This window comes from Hibiscus syriacus, unplaced genomic scaffold, assembly GCF_006381635.1.
Source record: "Hibiscus syriacus cultivar Baekdansim isolate YM2019G1 unplaced genomic scaffold, ASM638163v2 tig00112000_pilon, whole genome shotgun sequence".
NCBI lineage: Eukaryota > Viridiplantae > Streptophyta > Magnoliopsida > Malvales > Malvaceae > Hibiscus > Hibiscus syriacus.
This window is the reverse complement of record NW_024063235.1, coordinates 3,118,061-3,129,780: the sequence shown is the minus strand read 5'-3', so window position 1 is coordinate 3,129,780 and position 11,720 is coordinate 3,118,061. Positions and strand designations below refer to the sequence as shown.

The 11,720-nt window shown below is 34.3% G+C and overlaps 1 pseudogene; it reads left to right on the top strand.

Annotated features, from left to right (window-relative positions):
• The first annotated feature begins 5,946 nt into the window (after positions 1 to 5,946).
• LOC120174066 lies at positions 5,947 to 6,775 on the top strand (annotated as a pseudogene).
• Positions 6,776 to 11,720: the final 4,945 nt, after the last annotated feature.

Below are 11,720 nucleotides of genomic sequence, written 5' to 3'. Positions count from 1 at the left end.
TCATTTATCAGAACAGAATTCAAGTCAGAAATCAGATAAAATATTTATATGATTAGGGAACACACCAGAGTTTACAGATATTATTCAGAGATGCTAAATAATCTTAGCAGGGAGAGAAACACGGATTTTCAGTATACCGATAAAATACCGAACGTTAGAAATACTATTGGAAAAGTTCAATAACTGACAGAATCCTCAGTTATTCAGAATGTGAATTATCAGGATCATATCTTAATTGGACAGTTTTCAGAAGTTGTATGTAATCAGAAGGGTATTCAGAATCATTTATATCCATGTCAATTGATCGGATAATTGAACAACTTGAGAACGAAGATTCAGAACCTTAACAATCTATGTCGACTGGTCAATTCATTTTCCTTCTAGGGTATTTACTCTTTAATACCACAAATTCTTGTCCGTAGACCATTTTCGGAATTATCGTTGAATAAATCTTCCAATGACTTTATTTCATTTCCACACTTCCACAATATCATGAAATGTTGACGTACTTGATTAATTTGTTCATAACCCATTGTAATTGTACACTACGTAAACTCATCAGAGTTTCCAGACTTATCCAAATCACTTACTAAATCCTCAGTCATTGAGGTTACCTATTTCATTTAGCAGTCATCTCCATTCCAGTTACTTCAGAATTTTCCAGAGTAATTCAAACGTTCCTGAATTTCAGATACTGTTGTACTTCCATCCCATTCAATTTGGTCTTCGTGGTTGATTGTTGAACAAACGTCCAATTCTTAGTACTGAATACGATCTAGATCTGAGCTGAACTGAATACTTCCAAGATTCGTCATCGAGCCAAACTTGAGAAGACGAACATATGTTCCAGTAATATCTATGCCATTCAGGTATTGACATAGGTTTAGGTTTGATCTACTCACTTAAATTATTTTCCATTACCTTTAAAGGTAGTCCAATACCTATGCTTACTTGGATTCCTTAATTATCCAAGACATTTACTTAATTTAGGCCATAAGGGTATTTTGGTAATTTTGATGTTTAGTTTTGTTCCATTCATTCAGAACTCGAGGATATTCAATCATTCCTGAGCTTGGTGATATTCTTGGGTCATTTCCATTACAGGGGTATTTTGGTCATTTTACAGATCTACGGTATTTCAATCTTTTCCTTCCATCCGATCTTATTATTTAATTCAATCTTATCATTTACTTCAGTCCTTTCGAACAATTCTGACAGCAGAATCCCCCGATAAATTACTCTTCAGTATTTACTCATTATTCGAATATTTTCAGGTCAAGTGTCTTCTCAGACTTTACAAACGGAATATCATAAATTTTCCTGCACTAAGTCGGGATCTTAACAATTAAATCCGTACTTAATCGAGTTAAGTACGAATCCTCTAAGTATTTTCTCATTCAGAGTCATCTCAGACTATTCTACCTCTTAAGGCATTTCCGTAATTTCTTAACCAGATAAGTTCGATATTAGCTCTTAACGAAAATAATATAATTTAGAGATCCTATGATTAATTGCTTTCTTGAACAATCTCTGATCTTGAAATAATTCCCTTAACACACTTCTAGTATCTTGCATAAACCTTCTTGGGGTTTAAAACCGGTTCTCCATAATTTCCAAGTAAAACTAACATTTCTTATGCACATCAATAGTTTTAGCAGATCAATAATTCTTTTCAGATTTATTAATCCACTTCCAGAGACAATTCTTATCATTTTCCAGCATAAGGGTAATTTTGTAATTTTCCCTAATCGAAATATTCTCTTAATTTATCATCTAAGTACCTTTAATGATATAAATTATAATCTACAATCCATGGTTAATTCTTTTATTACTTAATTCCGGAACTTGTAATTTAATTCAAACCGTCCTCCAATTTCTTATAATAGTCATCTAAGCCATATTCAGTTATCTACTTTCTACCGTATTCGTACCTAGTGTAGATCTTCATTAATTACACATATGAGACCAAACATTTCCATTCATGCATTTATCAATACCAACATGTTCCATAAAGCATAAAGAGGTAGTAAAGTATTACCTCGATTTCTGTGCAATATCGATCGACCATAAAAATTCCATTCGAATGCCTTTGATCTTCAATTCAACTTCCAATAATTCCTCAGATACATATCAACATAAATTATATCAGAAACGGAGCTTAATAACGATAAACGGATCAAATCGGGTGATAAATCAGTGAAAGACGGCTTACCGGGTTCAAATTTGGCGAAACGGACTTCGGATTCGGATTCAGGACGTCGAAAGCATAAAATATGACTTTTCGAAAATTCAGAATTTTCGGTCAAAATCAAAGTCAACGGGTTTGACCGGGAATTTCGAGACCTTCGGGTTCGAATTTCGAAAAACGGACAGCGGAATCGGATTTGGAACGTCGAAAAATGTCAGGATATGTATACTCGTCGAAGTCAAAGGTCGTTTAATGCCCGATCAAAGTCGGTCAAAGTTTTGGTCAACAGTGGTCAACTCGGTCAACGGTCAACGGGTCGGGTCGGGTCAACGGGTCGGTGTAAACGGGTCGGTCGGGTTAATGGGTCGGGTCGGGTTGTGACGGTCAAACGGTCAAAACAGTTTCAAAACCGGTCAAACCGGTCACTTTTCCCTTCCCCACGCGCAGTGGCGGCGCGTGGGGGCGCGTGAACAGTGATAAAATCCCGGAAAAATTTCTAAAAATTATTTTGAGCGATTTCGAGATACTTACAAAGCTTGGTTCACAATTTTGAACGGCGGAGAGCTCGATTTCAACAAATCGGGAAGTTTGACCGGTTCACCTCCCAACGCGTCGCCGCCGCCGGAGAAAAAGGAGAACACCGGTGGACTCGGAACGGCACAAGGAACACGATGGTGCGGGAGGTGTCGTAAACGGATGACCCGATCGTTGTGAATCGATGAAAAACCAACTAAAACCGAGTTATTACCGACGATACTTCCGACTGAAATTAACGACGAACGGAGATGATTCACGACGAAAGGTTTGAGGGGTTTTGTTCCTCGGTTGACAACGAACACGATGGTGGTTTCGGCTCGTCGATCGGAGGTCGGACGGCGAGTAGATCGGAGTTCGAAGTAGGGAGAACGGGAGAGGAAAACTGGAAAATTTTCCGCTGAACCTGCGCACGGGGGAACTTATAATTCAACATATATAAAAATTGGTTAAATCATGACTTTAGCCACTGAACTTCATGCATTTCTTAAAACGGTCTGTCATCTTTGAAATCTGACAATTTAATCCCCAAATTTCTTCCAAATACCAATTAAATCCACCACTTTATAATTTCTTAATTTTAGCCCCTAAATTGGGGTGTTACAGAATCACATAAGGTCGTGGCCACCATATGCACTTAGTGTCCTTACACACTATAGTGCTGCACTAAATGTCTTTACACACTAATGCTAATATAAACATGCAACTGTTGTACTTTATGGCATGCCAATTATACCATGTCCTTCAACGACTTACTTGGGCATATAATATAATTTATTTCATCCATGGCATTGTTTAACCATATATTACGTTAGTGCAGTTCATACCCGAAATAACATTCATTGTAGAATATATATTTATCAATGATCAATGCATTATGATTTCACACTTTGACATATCAAGGTCATGTCGATATTATGAATAATGACATAATAACATGATGATATAACAAGGTAGACTCATCGCAAGTCTTCCTGATGATGTAAACATCTATGTACCATGTCATGCATGTATTGCACTCACCTTGACACTTTATAAATTTCAAAAGATTTGCTTCACTATGCTTCGAACTTAATCCCTTTTATACTTAATTTGCTTCGATCACAAAATCAATCACGATCTGTATAAAATCACAAATTGATATTGATACATATGTTAGTATTGTACTAACATAAATACATTTCCAAAACAAATCCATAATTATACTTGAAACTTATGCTCTACCAAGTACTTTAACACTTGTTAATTCTTTTAATATTTGCACCAACTTTTCCAAATTATACAAAATAGTCCTTCACCATTTTATCACTTAAATTTTAAATACCAAAATTCCAGCATTGGAATAATTGCCACCCAAGTACATTTACAAAGGCATAATTACATATGAACACCCCAAATTATTCGAATATTGCATATAATTCACTAAACTTTACAAACTTCCAGAACGATCCAATTTCATATCCCAACACTCATTAAAGATCCCAAACAAAAATTTTCAGCATAGTACATCAACTATTAAAAACATTAAATAACACTTCACAACTCTTCCAAAATTTTTGATTCAGTCCCCCAACTTTTCAAAAATTATAGAATGTTCCCCAAATTTTTCTAAGGCTTGTAGAATACTTCCTACATATTTTTCAACCCTTACATAATTTTCCCATAATTTTTCTCATCCAAACAAGCCATGGTCGAATGTTCTAAAGCTCTAAAACTAGGGGTTTCATGATTTTGCTCAATTTTGATTCGATTCAAGTATGAAATCCACTTCCATACAACCTTACAAAATCTCTACAATCAAAACCATAATCAAATTTCATCAAAACACAAAGTTCTACAACTCCATCATTTGACCGAAAATGATAGAAGCATTTCTAGGAAGATTGAACATGTTTTAATCATCAAACAAGCTTGAAAATGAATCTACAACCTCAAAAATATCAAGATTCATCATTAATTTCATGAACCATAATGAGAACAAAAACCCTAGAATTTGATATCTTTAAAATCAACCAAGATTAGCAAGCATAAATGGTACCAAAAGATAGCGTTTCTCACATAGAACAATTTTTTATTTCACGACATAACCCGAAATCCAAAAGAAATGCTCAAAATGGAAAACAATTTTTTCTCACCTTTGGAGGGGTTCACGACAATGGAGAAGAAGATGAACACAATAACATGAAATTTTAGATTAATTTCATGTTAATTTACCTTTAATTTAAGCTTAAATGAATATTAAATTCATTTAATGGGTAAAAGACCAATTTACCCTTAATGAAACTTCATATTTACTATCCAACCAAGATACCTCAACCTTATCATCTTCCCAAAGTCAAAGATGAACAAACAAATTCACACTTTATCGATTTTCCCTTGAATTTTCTCAAAAATTACAATCTTGCCACTTTAATCCAACGGTCCATATTTAACATAGAATTATATCCTCAAATCCAATTGTTTATATCATTTTCCAACATTTTAAAATGTGGAAATAATATTTTTAGGTCTAATTTATCATCTTTCAATTTTTCCTAAAACTTCTATTCGATCCGATTTACTAAATTTTTTCTCAAATTTTATCACTTTATAACTTTTAATACAAATTCCGTACGAAAATTATGATTCCCAACAGAAACGTCATTCTTGAGGTAAACTATTTATTTACGGGGTCGGATTATAACTTTTTAAAATTACCATTTTAGTCCATGAACTTTTCTAAAGTTTATACTTTGGCCACTTAACTTTCAAAATTTTCATTTTAGTCACTATCCAAAATTTGAGGTATTACAAACATAACATATGATATTGTGGTCATTTCAAGTATCGTGGTTGTGGATTTTTAATAACGTATACTATTGTCAACATAATGATTGTTGATATCGCAGTTTTAGATGATGACATTACCATTGCATAATAGTCATTGTTGTGATTACATGCCGTTATTTAAATAATTGTTCATAATAATAAGTGTTGAAAAAAATAAATTTTAAGGGTAGCTTCATAATAACAAATGTTAAAAAAAAGAAAATTTTAAGAGTATGCTCATAATAAAAAATATTTAAAAATTGAACCTCCAATAAAAACTAATGAAAAAATTGGATTCATAACAACAAATAAATATTAGAAAATTTTTGAATTTCAAAGTATGCCCCTAATAACAAATATTGAAAAAATCGGACTCCTGGTAATAGGTATTGAAAAAATTAGGGGCATACTTGCAAATGGAAGTGCAGAGAATACTTCATGAGCAACTGGAGGCAGGTATAGGCAAGTATTAAAATGCGACCACAAGGCAAGTATAGGCAGTCCATATTTGCAAATGGAAGTGCAGAGAATACTTCATGAGCAACTGGAGGTTCAAAGGCATCTTCAACTGAGGATTGAGGCTCAAGGCAAGTATAGGCAGTCCATATTGGAAAAAGCTTGCCAAACCCTAGCTGGTGAAACCATGGTTGCACCCAGAGACTATAAGGGTACTACTGTGGGAGAGATGAAAGATTTCCATTTTCCACCATTTCAAGACCTGAATATATACTGAGGCCATCAGCTTGATCTTCAACACAACATGGATGGCCATTTTATGCCGAATAGTGACGACAGTTGCCTCGGTAAAAAGAGGCATAGCCCTTGCAGCGGTAGCGGGAAGAGTCCTTTGATTTGGTCCGACGAGCTCCTCCGACTGCAAGACTTGGGAACAGCTCCGTCATCATGTCTAGGACCTCAAGATGACCCTTTCAAAGCTGAAATCATTCAAATTGGACCGCCTTCTATTGATACTAGTGCTGATATTTAAGAATCGAAGCCGGTGCTTTCCGACGATGGCACAGGAGGTGAAAAGAAATTCGATGGATCGTCGAAGCTGGAAGGGCCATCGCCGAGAAGAGCACCGTTTTAGACCGAGAGGATGAACCATAGTGTGGCACAAGGGAGGAGTTCAACATTTGGATAATCATTTGTAAAAAAGAAAGATTTATTAGACCTTAAGTGACAATTAATTATGCTCCGTTGAGTTTGATATTTCACTAGGGTTATGGTAAATTGTGGTCAGGATAGGATTTCTTCTCATTTATTAGTGGTCGATCTAAAAATTTAAGAATTAGATCTAAAATTTTAATTTTTCTTTTCTTAAAATTAATGAGTATACAAAATTGTTTCTTTTTTCCTCAACATATTAAGTTAAATTTAATCATTTTTTCAAAATAATGGGATGTACTTGACCCCTAACAGGGCTTAGTGCATCCACTTGTGCATGACTTTTTTTCTTTTAAATCAATCGAATGACAGAAAAATAAATATAAAAAATACGTAAAGAATAATCATACAAGGTAAAGAATTAATGATAAAATTTATATGTGACACCTTTTAGTAATTATGTTGCATGTGTGTAACTTGTTGTGACGGCCATATTTTGGTCAATGTTCCAATGAAGTAACAAACTTTTAAAACCTTTACTTTTAGGTTAGTTATTTACGAAGGTAAAATATACTATTAATTAGGCTTTAGGGTATTTATATTTTGATCATTAAAATAAAAAAAAATTAATGGAGACATTAAATAACAATGCTTTAATTTCGATCATTATCATTAGCTGTGGTAAATGAAAAAAAACATTAGACCATTTTATTGGGATCTTAGATTTGAACCATTCTTTAGCAAAATATTTGTTTATTTATTGATAATAAGTTGATTATACTAATCAAACGACCAAAGTTGTAAAAGAATTGTTGTTATTTCTCAAGGTCTCAAGTTCGAGCATCAGAAATGTTAGAAGTTTAAGCGATCAATGTTAATTGATTGAGAGTTATCTTTGAACATATACTATTTTATATTTATCATATATTAATCAACATTTTGCAGGCTCTCGAGATTTGAATCCTCTTTTTGGAAATATTTTATATTTGTCTCGATTTTATTATCCAATAAGGAAGTTGACTAACATTTTTATGATAAATTATATTAATGGTCACTGAATTTTTATTAGAGTCACTAAAATTAAGAAATGTTTAAAATTTGGCCATTGCCATTAATGTCACATTTGTATCGCTAACGATTGTGATCGAAATGAAATATTTCTTAAATTTAATGACTCCGATCAAAATTCAAAGATCATTTTAATGATCAAAATGCAAACATCTTAAACATTTAATGAATATCACTAGAGTTTATCCTATTTTATGTCATTGCAGACAAGATCATCGGGAAGTACGAAACTCTCCACTGATTTTAGAAAGAAGGAAAGGGGAGAAAAACACAGAAGCCATGATGGCATTAAAGCAAAAGATGAAGGGTGCACCAAAAGCAGGTAAAATCAGTTAAGCACAGAAACTCTTTCCCTTAATTTGTTGGAGCATGAGTTAGTCGACAAAAGAATGTCTCCCTTTTTATCTCTTTTTCTTTTTCTGCAATCTTCATTCTCAAATTTTGAAGACAAAAGTTAATGGTACGTTCCATAACGGTAGATAGGATGTCAAATTTAGTTATATACCACATCTTTTGTTTTATTATAACTCCAAGTAATTTTATCATTCTTCTTCTTTTTTTAATTTTATTGAACGGTGCTAGATTTATCAGTTATTAGAAAAATAAGTTCTATTATATTGAAATAATTCTAATAATACATATCATACAACCTTGCTAAATGCTACTAACCCTAACTGCATAGCTAACAACTCCTAAATTCCTAACAGCTACATGTCACGTATCATCTTTCAACATTCCCCCCGACTTCTTCCTCCTCATGCTTCAACTAGGCAAAACACAAAATTTCTCCCTAAAACTTCAAACGCAGTTTTGTTAGAGGCTTGGTAAGTCCATCGGCAACCTCATGATGTGCTGAAATATAGTTGACTTGTAATTGTTTTCCTGCCACCTTCTCTCGAATGAAGTGAATGTCCATATCCACGTGTTTGGACTGAGCATGATAGACAAGGTTTACGCTAATAGAAATGACGTTGGTATTATCACATCAGATAATCGGCTCTACACGCTATTTCACACCAAGTCAGTCAGCAGTGCACTAACCCATGTCACTTCTGCTACTGTGTTGGCTATGCTACGATACTCGGCCTCCACTGTTGATCTGGACACAATCCTTTGCTTGTGAGACATCAAAATCAAAGACGCTGTCCTACAAAAACTGTATAATAAACTGAAATATATCTCCGATCATTTGGATTGCCACCCCTATCTGCATCAGCAAAGGCTACAACTTCCAGACTCTTATTAGCTGAAGAAAAGGCTAACCCATAGTTTAAAGTGATAGATAAGTATCTGAGTATTCTCTTTACTACTACTAGATGAACCTCACTAAGAGCCTGTATGTTATGAGCTTCTTCGTTCATGCTAAAAGTCACATCAGGCTGAGTGTGGCAAATATACAATAGAGCACCTACAATGCTTTGATATTCCTGAGCATCGGATAACAAGTCTCCCGCATCTTGATCTCGTTTTAACACACTCACCATCAGTGTATTAGTCGATGAGGCAGTCAACATATTTGTTTTTTTTCCAACAACTCAAGGACGTATTTCTTTTGAGTAAGAACTAGTTTATCCTTAGACATCTGAACCTCAATTCCAAAAAAGAAACTCAAGTCCCCTAGATCCTTGAGCGAGAAGTCGATGCTCAATAATCAAACCCCAACCTCCACTTCTTCACTAGACTCACCTGTAACTGCTATGTCATCTACATAGACCAATATATAGGTACGATAAACATTAAAGGTTTTAATAAATAGAGATACATCATCCCTTGATTTTTAAATTTTTAAATTTTGTCGTCATCTACACAGACGCGCATATGAAGACTGCATATGAAGACTGTTTCAACTATGTATTTATATATACATGCATTGCATTTTATCTTTATTTTTAATTTTCTGACTGCCGGAGGTCTTCCACGGAAGCTGCTCTCAACCTGGCGTTGGGGGTAGCCTACTACCCTACCTCCCCTTACCCCATTGTATATGAGAATAGGGTTTTGTTGTTGTTTGTATCATCTATTGATTCTGTAAACCCCATACGAACCAGACTTGCCTTGAGCTTGTCATGCCAATTCCTTGGCACCTATCAAAAACCATACAACACCTTGTTGAGCTTACTGATAAATCTCCAAAAGAGTTATCTTTTTAATATCTTTTTACCTAGGTTAGGCTTGAACTTTAGCATTATTAGGATTATTTTATATATTTTTCATAGAGTGAACTTTAGCAAAAGAGTTATCTTTTTACTATCTTGTTGAGCTTGAACTTTAGAGAGGGAACAAACTTTTTTAAGTTTGAATGATTTATTTTATGTTGATCTTTGGATTCGATCATAGAGTGTTTGATGAAATGCTTAACTTATGATTTTTGCTTTAACAATATTTTTATGTGATGAGTTTTATTGGATATTTTTAGAGATGGAAATATCTTTATGTATGTCAATATTGGTTATTTTTAGATATGTAAATCATTGAAGTTGCATGCTACTTTAGTTTCACCATCGGTGTTTATAAAAGTAAACTTAGTTATATGGAGATGTATGATGGAGATTGTCCTTGCTATATTAACTGTTTAATTGATTGTTTTGATGAGAACTAAATATATTTGGTTAAGTGTTTGATTCTTGAAAGAGAATTTATGTGTTAATCATTACAAGACTCGTAACTGTATTGCCACATCATGACCATTCTGTCAGCTGCCAAATATCAACAACATTCTTAGGTCAATTGTCTGTTTATTCTTCTATTTGCTACTGCATTACCTGTCATTTCTATAATATTTTTAATACCTTTGCTACATCTTTGTTATTACCTAATCAAAGCATTTACCTTTTAATATTCAAAGTTAACAATTTGAAGTTGTAATTCCTTGCTCTCTCTGGGTTTGACATCCGAAACTCTCGTAGTTTCCACTTTATTACATGATATGTGACACGTGCACTTGCGTAATTGCTATAGAATCTTACGTAGCATCACTTATACACCGATAGAGAACCATCAGCTGCATATTTTTCAAACCCTGATGGTTATTGCATGAAGACATCTTCAGACAAGTCTCTATTCAAGAACGCGTTGTTCACGTTATCTTGGAGAAGAGGCCAATTCTTTGCAACCGTGAAAGCAAGGATAACGTTAAGCATGTCAAACTTCACAACAGGATTGTATGTATCCTTGAAATCATACCCGGGAACCTGAGAGTAACCCTTCGCAACCAAGCGAGCTTTGTGTCATTGAATTGAACCATCTGGATTCTTCTTAACTTTAAAAAGCCATTTGAAACCAACAATGGCTCGCCCCTCAGGAAACTTAACAAGGGACAACATACCATTCATCTACAAAGCATCTAACTCAGCTTGCATTGTTGTTTTCCAACTATGTGATTGCAATGCCTCACGAATGTTAGTGGGAACATCATTATAAAAAAACACTTGCATATACTTTTGGCTTAAAGATGCAACATTTACTTCTCATCATCATTGAATGTCGATTTAACTTTGTGTTATCACATATAAGACAATCACTGACCTCAGTACTTTGTACCCCGTTAGCAACACTGGCTCCTTTGAAACTTCCATGATCTAAAGCTGGAGCATGTGATGTAGAAGACACATCATAAGCATTAGAAACCGATTCACTAGATACTTCTCCAGAAACAACAATACCACCCACTTCAAAACCATGTGATGTACTTGCAACTGCAGTGTTACTTGGTTCAACATGCCTGCTTGACCCAACAAACTCGAGCCAGGTGATGTAGAAGTTCCACATTGTTACAATTTTCTAATATCATCAACCACATTTAATGATCTATACTATTAATCAACTGTGTCAACAGAAAACCGTGTTTCCATTCCATTTGCAAAAGGAAAATAAACTTCATCAAATATTACATAACGCGAAATATACATACGACCATTCGCATCTAGGAACTGAAATCATTTATGCTATAAGCTGTAACCAAGGAAGGTGCATGGTTGTGATATGAAATCCAACTTTTGATTCAAAAATGGTCTCA